This window comes from Schistocerca americana, chromosome X (assembly GCF_021461395.2).
Source record: "Schistocerca americana isolate TAMUIC-IGC-003095 chromosome X, iqSchAmer2.1, whole genome shotgun sequence".
In the NCBI taxonomy this organism is placed as follows: domain Eukaryota; kingdom Metazoa; phylum Arthropoda; class Insecta; order Orthoptera; family Acrididae; genus Schistocerca; species Schistocerca americana.
Window position 1 is genome coordinate 289,178,347 of NC_060130.1, and position 23,974 is coordinate 289,202,320.

Sequence of the window (23,974 nt, forward strand, 5' to 3'; positions counted from 1 at the left end):
CAGGATCTCAGATATTTGAGTGGCTCGAAGACTTCTTAAGAATAGAACCCAGTGTGTTGACCTCGGCGCCAAGCGTTAATCGGAAACAGGACTGCCCCAGGTAAGTGTGATAGGATGGCTCTTGTTCCTTATGTACATAAACAGTCTGAGGGATAGGGTGGGCAGTAATCTGCGACTGTTTGCTCGTGACACTGTAATGCACGAGGAATTATCGTAGTTCAGTGACTATAAGTGGTACAGTAGAACTTTGAAGGTATTTCATTTGTTGTGATGAATAGCAGCTTCCTCGAAATGTGGAAAAATGTAACTTAACGTAGATGAGTATGAAAATCAATCCTGTAGTGTTCAAATATGGTGTTCATGGTGTGCTGCTTGATGCAGTCACGTCGACTAAAATTCTAACCGAAAAGCTGCACAGCGATATGAAATGGGACGAGCACGTAACGGCCCTAAGGTAGTATGGAAGGCCAATAGCCGGCTTTGGTTTTTTTGGGAGAATTCTAGGAAAGTGTAGCTCATCTGTGACGGATACGTGATACATGTAGCACACTTGTGTTGAAAACTGTTCGAGTGTTTGGGTTCCACAGCTGGTAGGATTAAGAAAGACATCGAAGAAACAGAAAAGCATGCTGCTGTTCGACCAATACATGCGTATTACAGAAACGCTCCTTGAAGTCAAATAGGAATACCTGGATGAGAGACGACGTTCTTTTCACGAAACGCTATTGTGAAAGTTTAAAAATGGTTCAAATGGCTCTAAGCACTATTGGACTTAACATCTGAGGCCATCAGACCCCTAGAACTTAGAACTACTTAAACCTAACTAACCTAAGGACAACACACACATCCATGCCCGAGGCAGGATTCAAACCTGCGACCGTAGCAGCAACGCAGTTCCGGACTGAAGTGCCTAGAACCGCTCGGCCACAGCTGCCGGTCGGAAAGTTTGAAGAAATGTTATTTTGATCTGACTGCAGAATGATTCTACCACCACAGATGTACTTCTCGAGTAAGGACCACGAAGACAAAGTAAAAGAAATCTGGAGTCGTTTGGAGGCGTATAGACAATTTTTTTCTCTGACTCCATTTGCGAGTGGAGCAGGAGAAGGTAGCCTCCGCTATGCATCGCATGCTGCCTTGGAGAGTATGTATGTAGACGTGGATGTAGATGTAAATCAAGGAAATGCCAATGTGTTGATGAAGGGAAGAAAAGGGGGTGTTAAGTATTGTCGTATGAGACCGAGGTTGAAATATAGTAAGCAGCTTGAAATGGATATAGTTTGCGGTAATTACGCAGAGATGGAAAGGCTTCCACAGGATATATCGACGAGCACAGCTGCATCAGGCCAGTCTTCGGATTCAAGACCATAACAACAACATGACGACTGGAACAGGGTTCATTCACTTTCCTAAGGATAGCTGAAGAGCTGTTTTGAAGTGAAGTAATAGATCAAATTTGGAAAAACGGACCTTCGTGGCCGGCAGAACCGTGTACAATGACGCCGTTGACAAAGGATAGCACAGCGGTTGATAGGTAGCGAGTGTTGATAACAGAAATATTTGTACGCATATGAAACTGATGCGGAAGTAAAAGATAGTTCTGCTCTCATTGCGTTTTATGGGGTAAGTTTTGTGTACCAGAAATTTAAAGCGTCCACGTGCAACGTAAAACATAATTTGTCAACAGTTCTGATCGGAAGATAGTGACACTGAAATAAGTTTTTTTCACAACATGAGGAGAAAGAAGAGGAGAACGTTACTACAAACTTGGTAGTAGCAGCCGACTCACAGATAACCACTTGAGAAACTGACGGACACCGTCAAGAACCGGGAAGCATCTACCCAAAGGAAACAGACAGAATCTCTTTCCGAGTACCTCCTGAGCCGCCTTTAACTCCATTACAAATAAACGTTCAGAACGCATCTAGAGGATGTGTTGACGGTTTTGATAAACATTCAAACGTGCTTTCGGCGTTTCTTAATCGTTTCTCTGTATATAATCCCGATACCAGAAGAGATATTGCGAAAACTGGAACGTAGAAACGTAACAGCTCACCCGCGTCCGCAGCAACGGCTCACGGGCAGAACGAAACAAGCCGATGACATACATGCACCAGAACCGCTAACAAAATTATTTCGCTTATTATTTTGTCGTGAACTGTAATCGAAGTTGTTGGAGGACAAAGACGGGTGCGTTATTGTGTACTGTATATTCTAAACCTAGGGGACATCGTTCCCCTGTGCTACTATAACGGTTCTTAGCGTCAACTGATAAGCGGATAAAGCAGTGACATTATTGTTTCCTACTGTATTACGATATATCTAGAGATATAAGCAATTAATCTCAGTGTATTAGAAAGTTACTGCCAAGAACTAATATTTTCTCTCGCTCTACACGTTACATCAAATCTTAGATGACGCATTGTTTCGACTTTTTGTACCTCTGTGCTCTGCAGCGTGCAGTATGACTTCTGGCGACGGATGGTAATATAACTTCCAAACATTTCTTACTTTATTCATTGGTGGTCCACTGGAATAGTGACTGTTGGTCCGACTCCGTATGATATCAAATTTCTCTAATTTACGGTCGTTATTGTTATGCTCATCGTGTACTGAACTAGAGAAAACATGGCCGAGTTTACAGCTTCTCTTTTGATCTCTTCAATCTTTTCTGTAACTCTAACTTATTAATCGTTTGAAACTGGGAAACCAATACGCGTAAATCAGCCAGACGACTGTCTGTCAAGCGATCTTCACATGATATTGAAGTTTAACGTTTGTGGCATTTAAAAACTGTTTTCCTGGCTTGGTTCAAATGGCTCTGACCACTATGGGACTTAACTTCTGAGGTCATCAGTCCCCTAGAACTTAGAACTAATTAAACCTAACTAACCTAAGGACAACACACACATCCATGCCCGAGGGAGGATTCGAACCTGCGACCGTAGCAGTCGCGCGGTTCCAGACTGTAGCGCCTAGAACCGCTCGGACACTCCGGCTGGCGATATACGAACAATACAGTTAGGTAGGTACAGGTTATTTCCAATAAACCTCCATTGATATCTGCTTTCCGCAGTGCTAGCTTTTTCCATCACGCCACGTCGTATTGTTCTGATTGGTAACTAAAAATCTTATGGTCGTGACTAATCACAGTAATTGTTCGGCCACGGTGCAGTCGTACGATATTCGATCCGCATTAAAGGAATCAAAGGATTTTTATAATCTACCCATGACACCAATGTTGCATTATTTTTAGAACGAATTTTGTTGCATTTTATTCAGGTTGAGTTAAGGTGATTTAACTATCTTTTTAAAACTGCCTTCATCTTGTGTTACTTTCGTTATTTCCCCTTATGCAATCAGTAACAGAGGTCTTTATTTGCAAAACTAGCTTACTTTTAGTTTGGTGTCTGTGGTTCTATTTAGTTACATTTAGTTCCGAATACAAAACAACAGAAACAGGTTATCAATTATCACCTAAAAAGTGCTGGAAAAATTGCAGAATCGGCCTGTGTTTTCCATTAAAGTATTATGACGGAAGAAAGCAGAAACGACGAAAGATCCTTGTCAGAAGTCGCAGTCGTGGAAGTACACGTAGAAAACTCGTTTATTTTAACGGCTGAGACTAAAATTACAGTTAGAATGGGTAAACAGTTTGACAGTTATTGAATGTGTTGCAAGTAGCCGCTGTTCAAGGAGAAGTAGGTACTTGCATTCTGGAAAATCTCCTCAAAACACAATAACAGGCACCTCTGATTGCCGGACGGAGTGGCCGAGCGGTTCTAGGCGCTTCAGTCTGGAACCGCGCGACCGCTGCGGTCGCAGGTTCGAATCCTGCCTCGGGCATGGATGTGTGTGAATTCCTTAGGTTAGTTAGAACTTCGTAAACCTAAGTTCTAGGGGACTGATGACCTTAGAAGTTAAGTCCCATAGTGCTAAGAGCCATTTGAACCAAGTCATCTCTGATTTGTAACTATCGTTTCCAAAGCCAAATATAATGTATTGTGTTTGCCGACCACCTCAGACAAACGTAGCCGCTCAACCATTATGTCTTCACGGCGTGTACAGGTTGTTACAAAAAGGTACGGCCAAACTTTCAGGAAACATTCCTCACACACAAAGAAAGAAAAATGTTATGTGGACATGTGTCCGGAAACGCTTACTTTCCATGTTAGAGCTCATTTTATTACTTCTCTTCAAATCACATTAATCATGGAATGGAAACACACGGCAACAGAACGTACCAGCGTGACTTCAAACACTTTGTTACAGGACATGTTCAAAATGTCCTCCGTTAGCGAGGATACATGCATCCACCCTCCGTCGCATGGAATCCCTGATGCGCTGATGCAGCCCTGGAGAATGGCGTATTGTGTCACAGCCGTCCACAATACGAGCACGGAGAGTCTCTACATTTGGTACCGGGGTTGCGTAGACAAGAGCTTTCAAATGCCCCCATAAATGAAAGTCAAGAGGGTTGAGGTCAGGAGAGCGTGGAGGCCATGGAATTGGTCCGCCTCTACCAATCCATCGGTCACCGAATATGTTGTTGAGAAGCGTACGAACTCTTCGACTGAAATGTGCAGGAGCTCCATTGTGCATGAACCACATGTTGTGTCGTACTTGTAAAGGCAGATGTTCTAGCAGCACAGGTAGAGTATCCCGTATGAAATCATGGCGGTGAATCGAGGAAGTACAGTGCATACTGACGAAACTAAAATGAGCTCTAACATGGAAATTAAGCGTTTCCGGACACATGTCCAAATAACATCTTTTCTTTATTTGTGTGTGAGGAATGTTTCCTGAAAGTTTGGTCGTACCTTTTTGTAACACCCTGTATATGATTTCCAGTAACCTCGTCTGTTGGAACGCTAAACATTATGCTGAAGCCCTTCAGGATTCTATTGAATGATTTCCTGAATGCGCCCTCTCCGAATTCAAGTGAATATTATCAGTAATTTCAAAAAGTCTTTCTCCTCTCTGATGCTCGCCGTGTAACATTTAAAGATGGGTCTGCTTTCTATTTTACCTTTATTTCGGGTATACATATTTATGATATCAACATTTCTAGTATTATTTTTAGCGCGTCTTTAATTTATAATTGGCACTGAGTACTCAGAAAATGGATTGATTTTTTCCAGATGTGCCATCGTTTAATGAATGAATCAATTAGGGGCTAAATAATAAGACACTTCCAATTTAATTATAGTAGCATGAAGAAAACTTGAGACTCTTGCTGAGGGTGATACAACTATTAAACGATTCAAGAGCGTTCTCTTCTTAATGTAAGAGTTTCGTAATAAGAACGGTTGATCCGATTTCAAAATGGTTCAAATGGCTCTGAGCACTATGGGACTTAACATCTGTTGTCATCAGTCCCCTAGAACTTAGAACTACTTAAACCTAACTAACCTAAGGACATCACATACATCCATGCCCGAGGCAGGATTCGAACCTGCGACCGTAGCGGTCGCGCGGTTCCGGACTGATCCGATTTCAGTGTGGTACACAAAACCTAATCTTGTTTCGTGTGTTTTGCTGCTGATTCGTACATGTCTAAAATGGTTACCCCCGCTACGACTAATTATAAGGCTTTTAAATAGCTGTATGTTGCCTAATAAGTTTCTTTATAAATGAAAAGTACATAAATAATAGGATTTAATTATTGAATAAACATGTGCGCCAAAAATTGTCTATAACTTACGAAAAGTGGCTAAAGCCGTCCTCTCACGAAACTTTAAAAACGCACGTGGATGTGGAGCTGGTGACGACACAGCACAGTTTTCCGCGTTTCACTACAGTGCGGAGCGTAAAATGGGGAATCTGGTATGTCATATTTTTGCCTCGTGGAGAGGAACGTGTCCACTGAGATGCGACGTCGTTTTTATATCACAAGCAAAACTTACGAGTCGCCATACTGTACTGACGTAGCTAGGTACCTGTATTTGGTGCGTTTTTTTTATCATAGAATACGTCATATGAAAATGAACTGTTTCAAAGCATCATCAAATTGAGGATATTCCGAAAACGCGTCATTTTAGCTGCGATTTGATGTAATAAATTATAGGAAATTAGATATCGGTAAAAATATTTGAAGTTTTTAGTGTTTTAACTTGTGTGCTATGAAAGTAAACCGCTTCAGTGCTGTAGCACAATGATGATATACCAAAAGTGCGTCGTTTTAATGCAATGTGTCATTGTTAAATATTAAATAATAATATTCGTAGCTACAGTCTTTAGGCAGTGAAAAATATGTAGGGAGGCCTCGCTACCATGTTGAAGCTTTAGCTTAATTGAAGCCGGCACGGTAGCTCAGCGTGTTCAGTTCCGTTTCAGCCGCGCTCGCGAGTGGCCGCTGTTAACTGTTGCGCTGCACTTCAGTGTTACATCGCTGTACTTGTGCTTCGCCGAGTGCCGTCCGTCCGTTAATCTCCGTGTTCGTTCCTGTTCCTTGTGATCTGATCGCTCTTTCTGGTCTTGCTGCTGCTACTTGGAATTTCGGTTGTTTAACCGAAATTGCTTCGCTGGAGTAACCATGGCTACAAACCTCAGGAAGAATACTCTGGTATTTGCGTTTGACAAGGAATCCCGTCCTGTTCAGCCGACATCCCTGGAAATAGATGACTGGATTACACAGGTAATTGGACTAAATTCTGAAACCGTTCATACCTGGCAACTGGATCAGGAAAAATACTGTGTTTTTGTCAAGTTAATCAGTGCTTCGACTGTTGATAAAGTGTTACGAAAGTGGGGCTATGAAGTAGATTTTGTGCATAGAAATGGTTATAAAAGCAAGGTTTCCATCTATAGAGCGGACATTCATTACAAAACCGTTCGTGTCTTGAATCTTCCCATTGAAACTGAAAATGATAAGATTAAGGAAGCTCTTTCAAACTACGGAGACGTTAAATCAGTTGCAAATGAAAGATGGTCGCCTTGCTTTAAACTGCAGTGTTTTAACGGGGTCCGCAGTGTAGAGATGGACGTTAAGACGAATATTCCGTCTCACATAACTGTTTGTGGGATAAGGCACAAATTGTTTATACAGGTCAGGAAGCTACATGTCATATATGTAACGAAACCGGCCACTTCAGACAGGAATGTCCGCGGCGAACTATTGTTCTTAAAAGTAATTTGATACAGCGTCAGAAGCTTACCTTAAATGATCTGTTACCAAAGAATAGCCCGGAACAACTGGTTGAGGATGTTAACGCAGCACGCCAAGCTGATGTGTCTCTTCACGATAACAGTCAATTTCCCCCGTTAACAACAAAAGGAAACCCTGTTGCCACTACTCGTGAAACTGAAATGCAACCGAAAAAACGGCCTCTGGAGATAACTAATAGTTGTTCAGAGGACGAGCTGTCTTGTCCCACTCCCTCACTTCGCAAGCAAAAACAGTGCGATGAGGAGGCAGAGGGACCTGAAGGCAAAATGCGAATGGAAACTAATGAACAGAGAGATAATACACATACGGTACCAGAAAATGAAGGGGGTGTAAACAGCATTAATTTGCAAGAAACAACAGGTGCAGTAGCCGATTGCAAAGATCAGAATGTATCTGATAATAAACAAATTCAGGGAGAGGTTGCAAAACTGCAGTCTCCATTTGTTTCCCTCGATCAGAAAGTGAGTGGTATTAATAAAGAACGAGGAAGTGGTGGCCAAACTGAAATCACGGTCAACACCTCAGGGCAGGCGCCGGCAACCGAAATTGCGAAAGCGTCTGCTGCTGCTGCTCCAGATAAGCCGCGAAGTAAAATACCGACGCAACCAAATGAGAATGTAGCTCGTAACCAAGGGAAGGGAAAATCCGGTAGGGACGACCCAAGCCCAAAGAATGTTCAGTCCGAAACGGTCGTACACGAATCACTGGAGGAAAAATCAGAAAGTTTACCAGGAAATCATTCTGCTTGCGTTACAAGAGAAAACATCAGAAGTAGAAAAAAACGGGACAGTAACTAATAAACAGATGGAAGTGTTATTCCATGTTCAGCCTTCCGAGAAAACTGTTACAGCTTAGCTGAACCCTGAACCAAAGGAAACTAAATTAGTTCATCAAAACAACTACATAGTGAAAGCACAATGACGCAATCTTATTCTGTCACCACTATAAACATAAATAAAATCACGACCGGTTTGAAATTATCAGCCCTTAAGGAATTTTTGTACGAATCCGCGACTGATATTGCCCTGTTACAAGAAGTTCTAATTTCGGATTTAGTAATTCCCGGTTTTGTCAGTTACGTAAATGTGTCTCCAGAAACAAGTGTTGGAACAGCTATTTTGGTGAGGGAAGGGATTACAGTAACCGAGGTGGAACGACTGAAATCCGGAAGGGGAATAGGACTAAATATCTATGATGTGACTATCATCAACTTGTACGCCCCTTCAGGAAGTTCTCATCGAGCTGACAGGGCACGTTTCTTCAAAGATGACTTGATATATTTGTTAAGGAAATCGCCAAGACAGTTATTACTTGTAGGTGATTTTAATTGTGTTTTAAATCGGAAAGATCAGTTACCTAATTTTAATTTCTCAAGCGAACTAAAACAACTAGTTACTGGTTTAGAATTAAAGGATATATGGGAAATCAAATACCCCTCCACTGTTGAGTTCACTTATGTCACGGCAACATCACGTAGGAGGATTGATAGACTATATATTTCTAAAAATCTTGTAACTTCCGTGACAAAAGTAGAAACCATTCCTACGTACTTTTCAGACCATTCAAGTGTCTTAGCTTGCATAAATCTAACAAGACAGCCGGTTCGCCGATTCAAGAATCAGTGGAATTTGAACACTTCCTCGTTAGTAAATCATGATTTAGAAGATCTGATTAAAGAAACATGGGCAATATACCTGCGAGCCCGTAGTAGATATGCCATTGCTATTGACTGGTGGGTTAAAATGGCAAAGCCAAAGTTGAGGAAAGTTCTTATTCAATACAGTCCCCATAGCGCAAGGGAAATGAAATGCACTATAGAGTATTACTACTCCATTTTGAGAGATCTATATGATCAAGTCTCAGCAGGTTCCTCACTTCGGATAGCAGACATAAAAAAGTCAAAGCCAAGTTACTTAATATCAAGAGAAGTCAAATGGAAGGGTTAAAAATAAAATCGAAGGCAAATTCGGTGTCAGCAGATGAAACTACTTCCCTGTATCATTTAGTGAAGCATACGAAAAACGGGAGAAGGACTTTTATTGAAGAAAATTCGAACAAAACACGGTACGATTCTCAGAACCCAGCAGGATATCATGGACGAGATTTATCGCTATTATTGCGAGCTATATTCTGTACATCAAAGTAGTGATGCTTCCTTGGAAGAATTCCTTGACATCCTAGCCCCACAGCTGACAGAAGATGACAACGAAAATTTTCTCGAGGTTGTCAGTGAAGAAGACGTGTATGAGACTCTGTGCGCCTCACCACCAAAAAAATCCCCAGGACCGGATGGTCTGCCAGCAGAGTTTTACATCCGTTACTGGCCAATAGTAGGTGCGAAAATCACGGACATTGTAAATGAGGTTATTCAGGGTAAAATGATTCCGACTGAGTTTAAGGAGAGTAAAATGGTTCTGGTGCCAAAAAATAATGGAAACAAAGATTTAGATAATTTTCGTCCAATTTCGCTGCTGAATTCTGATTATAAATTAATAGCTAGAATAATAAACAAGAGAATTTCATGCCTTACAGATGAAATTATCAGTCAACATCAGAACTGTGCGCAAGGCAGAACCATTTTTCAAAATCTAGCGGAATTCTGGGATATCATTGCAATAACTTCGGTAACAAACATAAAGGGTGCTTTATTGTTTTTAGATTTTTATAAAGCGTTCGATGTAGTAAATCATGAATATCTTATACAGACATTGAAGAAAATAGGTTTCAACGATAGGGTCATACAGTTGATTAAGAACATAGCAACTGGAATAAATGCTAAAATAGCGGCGAATTGTCAACAATCCAGGCCGATGCAAATACAACGAGGTGTTCCTCAAGGAAGTCCTCTGTCCATGTCGCTCTTCGCCATTTCGCTGGAACCTTTCCTCCGACATGTCCATGCTAGATTAAAAGGCTTAACATTATCAGGAAATAAAACAGTTATAAGAGCCTATGCTGACGATATAGGGGTCATTATAAGGTACAATGACGAGGTAACCACGCTAGCAACAGTGATTGATTCGTACTGTAGAGCATCTGGAGCCAATGCAAACGAAGAAAAAAGTAAGATGTTAAATCTCAGAGGTTTTGATAATATAAACGTCGAGTGGGAAAAATTAGTCCGACAACATAAAACATTTGGGATCACCCTGACAGCATGCCCTATGAAAATGACGGCTTTAAATTGGAAAGTTGCAGCTGATAAAGTGCAAGGAGCCATTGTAGAGAATTTAACTCGATATATGAACCAAGTTCAAAGAACACAGTATATCAACTCATGCATCCTTGCTAAGGCTTATTATACTGCCCAGCTGTTTCCAATACCGAGAATGATAGCGAGGAGAATAATGTCTAAAATCACCAACTTCTTGTGGAGAGGTGAAGTGTTCAGGGTACCTGCTAAAGTAGCCACTTTGATCCTAAAAATGGTGGACTAGGATTAACTGATATAACGGATAAAGCCTCCGCTCTTTTTATCAAAAGGCAAGTTAATTTAATAAGAGACTCGCGAGAAAGCATAACCAGCCAACTTTTCGAGATCATTGAACCTCCAAGCCTGCTTTCCCCGATTGACGTGCAGAATATCAACAGTCGCTTACAGCACGTGAGGATTTTCTATGTTGAGTTTAGTTATGTCAGTGTCGAACTTAGGCACTCCAGACACTTAACATCGAGAGCCATAATGCGGGAACGAAAGAAAAGCGAAGGAAGGAACAAAATAGAACGACAATTTCCAAACATTGAGTGGACTGAGATTTGGAAAAACATTAGTTCTAATGTGCTCACGTCTAATGTAAAAACGTCATGGTACAAGACCGTTAACAACATAGTTTGCATCAATGAAAGACTGCATGCAATCGGACTATGTGAAACAAATTTATGTCAACAATGCCATCTAGTTGACACAGTAATTCATAGATATACTTGCAGTGGTCACATGAATAGTTGGAAGTGGATCCGGGAGCAAATAGCTCTGATTACAAGAACATCCCCTGAGTATATATCGCTGTCATTGATACACAGGCCTGAAGCACGCTATTTCCCAGAAGCAAAAAATAACGCTGTGTACTGGTTGCTGGGAAATTTTGTTAACTACGTCCTTAACAAATTAGGATCCGATAGCATCATAGAGTTCAAGGTACACATGCTGTGTGAGTTCCACAAAATTAGAAGCTATTCGAATCACAAGAAAAAGTTCAGTAATATGTTAAAAATTGTATTTGAAAGAATGGGCATTGGTTAATATAAAAAAGAAGGCTGTGTTGACAATGATGTATTGTAGTTACCTTAAGGATACTATTTACGATTTTACAGTATATTTATGATGTGTGCTTTTTCTACATCAGAGAGTAGTGTTTGAAATTTATAAGCTAATGTACAGAACTTATGTGACATTGAGATTGTGTGTCTAATAGTGTCAAAACACAAAACATTAAATGTGCATTATTGGCTTATACTAGAAATTTGGAAATAGACAGTTTTTATAGAAATGTCCCTATCGATTGGTTAAAACCATAAGATTCTATCTGATAAATGTAATATTCAGTGGCTGGCACATTGCCCTGTTCATTTTTGCACTGTGATGTGTAAGTCAGTTTCGTAGTGAAAGTCTGATTATATAGATCTGATCACTTCAGATACTTAAGATTCAATTAATGTCCAGAAAGTGTAGTTGGAAGGCTAGTCAACTTTATTATATATCTCCTTTCCGCCATCCTCAAGTATTTCAGAAATTGCCTAATATGATTATTAAATTGTTTTATATTTAAAATTATCCCACGAACTTGCTGATATCCATCATAAAGAAATTATGCTTCTGTAAAGATTGCAGCTCATGTAATTCAAAGTGCAGATTTTACTTCTTCAGGTTGAAGTTTGAATGCCTTTAAAATTTTTTTTCTTGATGTTTAACGTCATTCTTTCTGGTACTTTAGTCAGTAACACAATCTTCTGTTGTCTTTCCTTAACGTCAGCGTAATTGAAATGATCAAACCGTTTTGTTTAAATAACTTCATGTATGTATAACTTAGCGTGTTTGGTCAGAGGGTTAGCTGCCCTCTGTAATAAAAAAAACTGAGTTAACCGATCAACAACGGACTTAAACCGATGTCTTACGCCGTCCGCCCCGAGCAGATGCAACGAACAAAATGAGATAAAATAAAAAATTTGATAGCATCGTGAGCTGTGAAGGGAGAGATAGCAGATTCGCGTCCACCTCCTCCCAATTTGTTCTTTTTTTCCTCGTCTTCTGTTTTCTAAACGCTTCTGAGTCTTTCCTATTGATTTAATGAAGTATTGCCTGCAGTAGTCTATGTTGTTTATTATAAATAATATATTTGCTGCAATTCTTGTTGCAAAGGCCAACGACTGTGATGTTTCCCCAGTGGCCACAAATCTTAACGTAACTGACAGCCTATGACAGAAAGCAAACACAAGCTACACACTGGAAGTTCTTCCTGTTATAAAACTTCGTGTAAAATATATAAACCTGTCTCTTGGTTTTATGAACTACCTCATTTTTGGATTTTTAAAAAATTAATAACAAACTTTTAAAAATTTTAATTTAATACATATAAAAAAGACCAAATTACATCTCTGTGCAAAGTAGGCCTATGCCATATCTTTTTGTCAATAGCTTTGTTACAAGCAACAGTTGTAAAGCGCATGCTGGATGCTGGAAAATTCTCATTGTCAGAGTGTACATTAATATAGTTTGTGTGGAAGTGTGCGTAGTGATATAACAACTGGACATCAAAATGGAGGCAGACAGATGGACACTAACAGAAAAAAGCCCCCTATACTGTCGCAGTAAGTAAAAAATTAAACTTTTATCTATATCGACCGATAAGCAATAGTCATGGCGATACATTAAAGCGTGTTCCATCTTTATGTCATAGAGCCAGCACCCAGCATTATTCTAGCAATAATGATGTAACTTCCTGAAACCACCTGAAGATGAACCTGAAAAGGCTCGAAAACCGGTTCATGGAGTAAAACATAATTATTAAAAAAACTGACTGGTTGCAGTTTTGTATAACTTCTTTACATTCAATTTACAGTCACGAATGCAAAATATCCGTAATGGATAAGCATATACTGCACTGTTCTAACATGCAAGCCTAGCTCTCGTAACCATAAAAACAAGCGAGGAAATTAAGCGCTAATCCACACAAGCAAGTACAGCTCGGAATGGCCAAATGTACGTGGAAAGCTCATGTTGCGAACGTCCCAGGGTACCTCTTAATGTGCCTTGCTGGAGGAAAGCAGACTAGGTGCCTACAGTTAAGGTTCGGTGTATTCGGTGACACCCGCTTAATCTCACGAGCAAGTCCCTGCGGAATTCATCGCGTGCCACGCTAACGTCCTCAAGTTGTGGCCCACTTGATCCTCATTTGATGAAGGGAAGACCCGGTGAACAGGAAATCTCAAGGGAGGCTGGATGTTGCGAAGCAGCGTCTCACAACTTCAGCTTTCAGTGTGCCTATATACAGTGACAGAGGCTTACTGAAGAAATCGGAAAAGACACTAATTCTACTAGAAAACATCTTTACAGTAATTCCAGTACATCTTCTGACAACAGTATAGATGTGAAAAAGTTACATCGTCTTTTTTTATGTACTGCAAGCCTTGTGGCCAGGTGCCGTTCGTTTCGTAAGACAGAGGCCTCCAGAAAAATGTAGGCACTCTTTGATAGTTAATGTCTTTGGAACAAAATGGCATATCGTTGCAGTTTTGCGCGGCAGCGTAGTCCATTGTTTTCTCAACAGATCTCGGCGCGCGTTGTCCAGCAGATGGCAGTGCAGCAATCAGTGAAGCAGGATTGTCGTTCGAGAACGCAAGGCCCTACTGAGGTGTTATGGAAGTAAGAAAACACGAAGGAGGGACACCGGAAATGGCGTTTTGTTGTATTCGGAGTAAATCTGAAGCCGACGGTACTGTTCAGGATGTGCATAAGGAAAGATCTGGCCAGGTCCAGCTTCCAGCGATGCTGTGTTGCAACCTTTTACTAGGTCACAACGATGCCCGTGAAAGCGGGCTTAGCCGATCAAGCGTACGATGAATCCTGAAGCTGAAAATCGGAAAGTGTGCACTCCAAGATAGCTGCACACTATGAAGAGGACGACCCTGATCGAAGGATAGGGTACTCCCAGTGGTTAGAAGGCATGTTTCGCGAGAATGAACTGTTTGCAGGGATGGTTATCTGGTCCGACGAGGCGTAATTCAAACTGAACAGTACTGTAAATTGCCACATGTGCATGTATTGGGCCCCTGAAGATCTTAACGCTCATGTGGACAAACATATTAATCTACCGGATGTCCATGTGTGGTGTGGTCTGTCATCGAGCGATTTGACTGACCCATTCTTCTGTGAAGGTACCGTAACTGGTGAGGTGTACCTTCATATGCTGCAGACATCGATTTTACCTGCCTTCCGAGAGGTGTTTAGAAATGAAAGATTTTACCTACAACAAGATGGTGCTCCGCCTCACTAACATAGAGATGTCAGAGCTTGGATGAAAATCTACCTACATGATGGATAGGTCGAAGAGGAGCTGTTGAGTACCCACTACGGTCTCCAGACCTTACACCTCTTCTCTTCGACCTGTGAAGGACCTTGAAAAATGAAGTTTATCAGCAGAAGCCAGCTGTACTGAACGAGCCAGGAGAAACAATGAAGGTGTCTTGTGCGGTTATCACATCGGCAACACTGACAGCCGTAGTTCGGTCAATAGTTCAGCGGCATCGACGTTGTTTGGCTGTTAATGAGGACCACCTTGAACACACAAAATAACGTTCCCCGTCCAAGATTTGTAACGGTATGTTACATTGTTCCATTAATGTTGACTATCAAAGTGTGTCTACATTTTTTGGACTCGCCTGTAGCACACCAATGGCTGCTTCTCCCTATGCTCTTCCATGTGATTTCGCCTTATATCACGTGCGAGATGGGTCCAGATTCGAGCTCTGGCAGAGTTACACTGTTGTTTGCAGCCCACCTTAAAGTGTAATTTCCCTTTATAACAGGCTGGTGACGCCATGTCAATTGAGAAAGGAAGGTAACAGCATACCATCTACTTTAAAAACGTACCTAGTGGTGCACTGCGTGGTTCTGACCAACTTAAGGTTGGCCACAGCTTTATTAGAGATTTAAACGGGATTCGAAAGCTCTTGGTGAAAAATGAAGGATACAAGTTGTACCATTCTTGTTAATGTTCGCGTTGAAACTTTCCGCTAAAGTATCTGAGAAATGTACTCAAATTAAGGCGTCAAATAACAACGGAGCCTGACCTGTTTGCAACATAATAGCGAAGATTCGCTGCCTTGCCTCAGTTTCAGCGCACATCGCAATTATTTTCGATACCATTTTCGACACCTTCGTTAACAACCGCTATATCACTGTAATTGTCTTTCCTAGAGGTTGGGAATGCAGTTAAAAAATTGCACCGCTCCCTTTAAACAAACGTACTCGATTTAATATGTCGATAGCTACCAGAGATAATCAATTGAATTTCGTGTATTTACGAGTACTACTATTTGTCGAAAAACTTCTTACTGCGTCTTCAAACGTTAGCGAAATAAAATGGATGTTATGCCTTATGCGAGTCACTCTGTATACCTAATTTGCACTGAGGTGACAAAAGTAATGCGATAATGATACTCATATACAGATGTCGGTAGTATTGCGTATACAAGGTATAAAGAGGGAGTGCATTGTCGTTCGTACTCAGGTGACAACGATTCTGATGTGTTACGGCTGCATAATGGGAATTAACAGACTTAGAAAGCGGGATGGTAGTTGGAGTTAGACGCATGGGACATTCAGTTTCCGAAATCATTCGGGAACTTAATATTCCGAGATCCACAGTGTCAAGAGTGTGCCGAGAATACCAAATTTCAGGCATTTCCTCTCACCACGGTCAACGCAGACCGAGAGCATCGGCTCCTGTATAGTGTTGTCAGTGCTAACAGATAAGCAACACTGCGCGTAATAAGCGCAGAAATCAATGTGGGACGTGCGACGAACGTATCCATTAGGACAGTGCGGCGAAACTGCTATTAATGAGGACAGGAAAACCGTGATCTGGTCACATGAGTCCCGATTTCTTTTGCTAAGAGGTGATGATAGGGCACATGAGTTGCGCAGATCCCACGAAACCATAGACCCAAATTCTGAACAAGGCGCTCTGAAAGCTGATGGTGGCTCCATAATGGTGTGTGCTGTGTTTACATGGAATGGACTGGGTCCTCTGGTCCAACTGTACCGACTGTAAATAGTTATGTTCGGCTACTTGGAGACTATCTTCAACCATTCGTGCAGTTGATGTTCCCAAACAAGGATGGAATTGTTGTGGAGGACAATCTATCATGTCAACGGGCCACAGTCGTTCGCGATTGGTTCGAAGAACATTCTGGACAGTTCGAGCTAATGATGTGGCCACGCCGGCCGCTGTGGCCGAGCGGTTCTAGGCGCTTCAGTCTGGAACCGCGCTGCTGCTACGGTCGCAGGTTTGAATCCTGCCTCGGGCATGGATGTATGTGATGTCTTTAGATTAGTTAGGTTTAAGTAGTTCTAAGTCAAGGGTACTGATGACCTCAGATGTCAAGTCCCATAGTGCTTAGAGCCATTTGATTTTTGATGTGGCCACCCAGGTCTGTTGACACGAATCTCATCGAACATTTATGGGATATAATCCAGAGATCAGTTCGTGCACGAACTCCTTTCACAGTTTTCACAGTTATAGACTGTTCAATATTTCCGCTGGCGACTTCCAACGACTTGTTGAGGCCATGCCACGTCGAGTGGCTGCACTAGGCGGGGCAAAAGGAGGTCCGACACGCTATTAGAACTTTTTCATTTCAGAGGACAATGACGAGCCAAAAGTTATGGACACTGGCATGGCTGCCTCTTGACGTTGCGGGTACGTGACGCAGTAAGGAAAGTATATAAGCGAAGCAGAGGCGAGTGGGTAATCATTCTAGCGCCAACAAACAGGGAAATCCCATGACGTAAGTGACTTTGACAAATGATAGATCCTTACGGCCGGGCTCCGGAGTACGTGCATTTCTGGAACGGCGAAGCTAATCGACTGTTCCTGTGTTACTGCCGGGAGTATGTACGAACAGGGGCTGAAGGACGGTGAAATCACTATCAGGCCACAGGTTGTTTGACGTCCACGCTTAATCATTGAACATGGAAGTCGGAGCTTTGACGGCTCTGTAATGCAGGATAGACGGCCATCTGTGGTAGATAATACGACAAAGTACAGCGCCGTTGTAGGGACAAGTGTTTCAGAGCACACCGTTGAGCACTCACCGTTGAACGTCGTGCTCCATATCAAGCGACCCTTGTATGTTCCCATGTTGACCCAGCGAAATCGTCAGTTACGACTGGGGTGGACAGGATTATAGCGACTGGACAGTGTATCATCAAAATGTGTCAGCAGGTTGGGTGAATCAAGTTTGTTGTTGCACGAGGTCGATGGTCGTGTTTGGATACGCCGCCATCCAGGCAGATGGCCGCTCGAAACATGCTCCGCGCCACGGATGCAGGACGGTGGGAGCAGCAATATGGTATGGTGGGGGCGACATTCATCTGGGTTCCCCTGGGAGGTGTGGTGGTAACCGAAAGCACCACGACAGCTGTTGGCGTACGAGATCATTATTGTGGACCACCAGCATCCCTTCAAGATTGATACCTTCCATGACAGCGATGACATCTTCCAGCGTGGTAACTGTCGGTGTCACAAGACGAGACTCTTGTTATAGTGCTATAAGGGTATGATAATGAACTCAGATTGATGTCTTTGTCACCAAATTCGCAGATGTGAATCCGATGGAACACATTAAGGACGCTATTTAGCACTAGCTCCGTGCCCACAAACCAACTGCCAGTAATTTACGCGAACTATGAGTCCTGTGTATAAACGTGTGGTTTCACTGACCTCGGCCGGCCGCTGGTGGCCGAGCGGTTCTGGCGCTACAGTCTGGAACCGCGCGACCGCTACAGTCGCAGGTTCGAATCCTGCCTCGGGCATGGATGTGTGTGTTGTCCTTAGGTTTGTTAGGTTTAAGTAGTTCTAAGTTCTAGGGGACTTCTGACCTCAGCAGTTGAGTCCCATAGTGCTCAGAGCCATTTGAACCATTTTTCACTGACCTCCAAAAACCTATTAAGGACTTTCCGGGTCCATGCCTCGCAGAATCGCTGCTGTACTGCGATCCGAATGTATACCTGCACGCTATTATGGATGTAGTCGTAATGTTTTGGCACAAAAGTGTATTTACATATTTCGGCATGCACCTAGACATTGTCACTCAAAGTACTTCCGATAATATCTCTTATACTACGCTTGAATAATTTTGCGTCTCATAAGTGATCAATTTACAGCGTACAACGTTAACACCGTAAGGTATTCTTGCTGGAAGTAGGAGCTTGTGATGTTAAATAGCTGCTTTCTTCCTCTTGTTCCGGGTAATTGATGGTTCAGCATGATTATTTTCTTTACATTAATCGATTTGGAAACTAAAGCTGGCCGGAGTGGCTGAGCGGTTCTAGGCGCTACGGTCGCAGGTTCGAATCCTGCCTCGGGCATGGATGTGTGTGATGTCCTTAGGTTAGTTAGGTTTAACTAGATCTAAGTTCTAGGGGACTGATGACCTCAGAAGTTAAGTCCCATAGTGCTCAGAGCCATGTGAACCATTTTTTGGAAACTAAAGTAAACTTGGTCCATATGCCTATAATGTGAAGATCATTCCGTTATTCCTTCGTGCGACTGCTAAGCTCCAGCGAAAGTTTGTAAATTTCTGGCTACGTTGTTTTCTCACTCGTTATTTATCTCATTGTGCGACGATGTTTAATTACCGTTACTGGTAATGAAGCTGTCTTCCTGACGCTGCAAGAAAATTAAACTTCTAGAGCGTGTCCGTAACATTTAAATATTACAGTTGCGTAGAGTGTTTCTCTAGACTTTAAGAGTTTTAATACAATTATTGCGTAAATTGGTGTGCTTTTAAATAAGACATTTTTTGTCTATTGAACCTACGTATGGCATCAGACACACTGAATGAGACAAATACAGAATTCAGAGAATACGCTGTATTTATACACTGCAAATCGTTTTATAAATATCCATTCTTTCGACTGATCTAGGTAACTGATGATATACTAATCTTTGCAACTGTTCAGGACCATGTGCTAAGAATCAAGGAATAAAGTAATTTCGCAATATGCAAAAGAAAAAATAAGCAATTGTTATACGGTGATATGTTAGTGTTATTTTTTCTTTAGTATGTCAATGTAACTGTGTCTTTATTTCTTTAAAATCGATAATGAAACCATAAGACTGACTGCAGCTTACTTGAGGCGAATATCTCCTTCCTTTCAGATTTCTTTTACAAATGATGTCATTTATTTTCAAGATAACGAAGAAATATGAAGTTTTTAATTTTCTTTCAAAACTTAGTGCGGAAAATCGTTAAAATCGTACTTTCAGCATTTTGGTTATCTTGTGCTAGTATTTTCGTTCTTCTCAAAGCAAAATTTGCTACACCTGAATATCTTCCGCAGCTGTTTCTTGGAGACCATTTCTTTAACAAATATTTGCCGATTAGAAAGCAGGAAGAGTCTCCGTCGCTGCGACCACTCTCAGCACCCGCGCCCTTTTTGTCACACAAGATGCAAGCATCTCCCACGAGAAGTATAGCGGAAAGTGAAATTCTTTGAAAAGTAAATAACTTACTGGAACAAACTGATCACCCGACGTAGAGTAGGAGTACATACATCATTTAAGTGTGCTTAAAACAACTTACGAACTTGTTTTCGGAAATGGTGACTTTAATCGTGTCGGCGAGGAAAGTACTACAGAAGAGAGAGCCAAATGTGATGCGCAAACAATGCTTCTGCGGCTCGTGTGGAATACTTTTTAATTAAAATGATCTTAGATGCCGCATTCGAGGAATTGGAGTGTCAAAGACACAAGGGGCGTACTCGAAAATAGTTTTGTTCAAATCTTTTCCCGGTCAATCTGGATTATTTCGGCAGTTCCCTTAGCATCACCAAACCATTTAAAAGTAATGCGGCAGTGGTTTTCCCAGAGAGGTCGTGGCCGATTCATTCTCCCAGTTTTCAGTACTGACCTCAAGCTGTGTTTCTACTGACCTCCATGTTGATAAAACAGATAAACGGTCCGATAAGTGGTTTATAGTAATCAAACGGCAATAATGAAGTTTCATTTCAAACTAAACAGCGATTATTTCGTAGCTTCATTTTCGACACGGCCAAGAAATTAACTGGAGAAATACAGCAACCAGCCCCTTGAAAGTATAACTCTGTTTATGCCATGTAGTGCTCCTGACATTCAACCTTTTTGGCGTAATACATCTATATGTTCGTCAACATAGTTTCTGCCCGGTGCATTATGAACGAAGCAGCTACCGTGCTCAAAATAATTCCTTTAGCTACCACATTGCCCGAGTTCTATTTTTACGTTTAATTAACACTTAGGTTTACTCACTTTTGGTCTGTAACTTCTACCTCCTTTTTTCTCATTTATATGCATAGCACACATACGAGCCTAGCCTCCTTGATGCACTGATGTAGTGCAGCATTCCTCATGCGACTGACTTACGCTTTTTTTATATCGGAAATTACAGGTACAGTCAAGTTACAATTTTTTTTATACATTCCGAAACTTTCTTAAATCATTTGTTTTTATAGAATCAGTGAATAGTAAACTTCTTAATATACGAAGTACGTGCTTTAGCGGGCCATGCTAGATTATATGACTGGTAAATTTTTCATTGATAAAAAAGTAGTTACTAACTCCACTCGGCAGATAACAGTTTATAGTAATTGCTTAAAGACTCATATTGTATCATTAATAAAAAAGTAAGATTACCCGTAATATGAGTGGCTGTCACGGTCTAGCGAAGAGAGCATTGGACTCTGGAGGTTTCGGGTTCAGTCCTGAATCGGAGCCTTCCATCAAATGATCAATAGGGGTTAAAGGCAGTCGGAACTTTGTGTTCGCCAACCTTCTCCGTCTCATGCCGCGTCGAAAAATAAAATGAAGCTATATAAAGAATAGGTTTGTAGCTGTATTTCTTCAAGTAATTCAGTCCATAGTGAGGGAGCTCAACCACTACAATGGATAAATTGATGTGAACAAAAAAACGCAATAAATTTCAAAGCAGTTGTGCCCGACCCAGTGTATATTTTTCGCGACAACGACATTTCAAAAAAGCAATTGACCAGATGCCATCTTGTCTTACGACAGTTATCAGTAGAATTTTTTTTTTTAACTTTCTGTTCCTAATAGGCACGGAGTAAAAAACACCATTCCCTATACAGTTGAGTGAAACAAAATTCACGAAAACATAATATCTGTACCGTGAAATGAATTCCAGTAAATTCATCGCCATTACTGAAACGTTCAGGTGGTAAGCTGAAAAAAGAGTGGATGAATTCTAATATTCTAAGATGTAATTTCTGCTTTCTGCCAGCACACGAGTGGTAGAACAGTCAGTCACACGCACATTACCACCTACCACGGCATTGATTCCGTTCTATTATTAACATTCACTGCTCCTATTGATCCACACGTTCCTCAGGTATCCGAAGTTAGGCCGTAATTTAGCGTGGAGTTGTTTGCGACGTAGTGCTGACTAGAAGTGAGTAAAACACACAGCTACAGGAGACCAGGGAGACTAACTGGTGAACCCAGGAGAGGGCGGGTGGAAAATCACCCAGGGGAAATGTCAGACCAGATTTTAAAGAGGAATGAATTACTCTTTTATTGCAGATAACGTTGCAGAATATTCATTGTACAAAGGCGAAAAACACACGTTATATCAAGAAACGACCTTTCCCTTGGTAACACTGACATATCTCTATACCTTCTCCGTTTTCTCCTCGATTCACGCTGTTTGACGATTTGTTTACCGTTACAGCACCCAGAATTTTTATTTAAGTCTCATACTTCATCTTTCTACTTCACTTGATTTTTATCCATCATCGTATACCAGGCGACGATTCGAAGAGCGACGGGGATGTCACTGATGTCAGGGCACCAATCAACACCAAACAGCAATTTACTAAAACCTTTTATATTTTTACATATATTAATTTCGAAATACACTGAAGCGCCAAATAAACTGGTGCAGGCATGCGTATTGAAATACAGCTATATGTAAACGGCGCTGCAGTCGGCAGCACCTACATAAAACAACAAGTGTCTGGCGCAGTTGTTAGATCGGTTACTGCTGCTACAGTGGCAGGTTATCAGGATACAAGTGAGTTTGAACGTGGTGTTGTAGTCGGCGCACGAGCGATGGGACAGCGCATCTCCGAGGTAGCGATGACGTGCGGATTTTCCCGCACGACCATTTCACAAGTGTACTGTGAATATCAGGAATCCGGAAAAACATCAAATCTCTGAGGCTGGAAAAAGATCCTGCTAGAATGGAAGCAACGACGACTGAAGAGAATTGTTCAACGTGACAGAAATGCAGCTCTTCCGCAAACTGCTTCACATTTCAGTGCTGGGCTATCAACAAGTGTGTGCGTGCGAACCATTTAACGAAACATCATCGATATGGGCTTTCGGACCCGAATGCCCACTCGTGTATTCCTGATGACTGCACGACACAAAGCTTTACGCCTCGCATTGGCCCGTCAACACCTACACTGGACTGCTGATCACTGGAAACAGGTTGCCTGGTCGGACGAGTCTCGTTTCAAATTGTATCGAGCGGATGGACGTGTACGGGCATCGAGACAACACTATGAACCCATGGACCCTGCTTGTCAGCAGGGGACTCTTCAAGCTGGTGGTGGTTTCTGTAATGGTGTTGGGCGTGTGCAGTCGGAGCGATATGGTATCCATGGTACTTCTGACAGGCGACACGTACGTAAGCATCCTGTCTGATCATCTGCTTTCATTCATATTCATTGTGAATTCCAACGGACTTGGGCAAGTTCAGCAGTACAATGCGACACCCCACACGTCTTGATGGAGCCACTGTGATGTTTATGTGGGTTCCTGGTCACGTCGGTCTGACGCGAAACGGGACCTCTGACGCTGCTGCCAAGGCTGCAGTCCTCGTACCTCAGCCCGCTAGTTCTTCCATTCCCTCCTATGAACTCTGTGTTGCCGTCTGCCAGCAGGTGGTGTCACTTTGGCATCACCACTGGTCCTCCCTTCATGGGAACAAGCTCTGTGGAATTAATCCTCTCCCAGCGGCTCGGACGACTTCCTTTCGGCCCTCTCGCCGCGAGATCATTTTAGCTAGGTTGCGTACAGGGCACTGTCATCTAGCCATCACCATTTGTTAAGTTATACTTCCCTACCACTTTTTACTCATTGTCCTCAACCTCTAACGGTGCGCAATTTCCTGACGGAATGCCCTTTTTTTTTTTTTTTAACCACTTACGTTCTCATTTATGTTTGCCGTCTGAGTTATCGGCCGCTTTAGCAAACGACGGACGGGCTGTCGACCGCGGTTTACTTTTTATCCGTCGTAACAATATGGCTAAGGATATTTAACCTTAGGTCAGGACCTCCATTTTCTGTATGACGTAATTTAGGGCCCTTTCTCCAAGTCCCTGTCTTTAGCTGCCTTTCCTTCCGTCGATTGGGCTTAACGTGTAGGAGTTTTCACCTCTGACATGAGCGCGTATTACCCTAGTTGTTTTTGCGCCCTAAAACAAAACAAAACAAAACAAAACAAAACGCAACATTCCTTTTCGGTTGAGGGTTCTTTAAACGGTCATTTAAAAAAATTTTGTTATATGTAATCGTCTTTCAGATT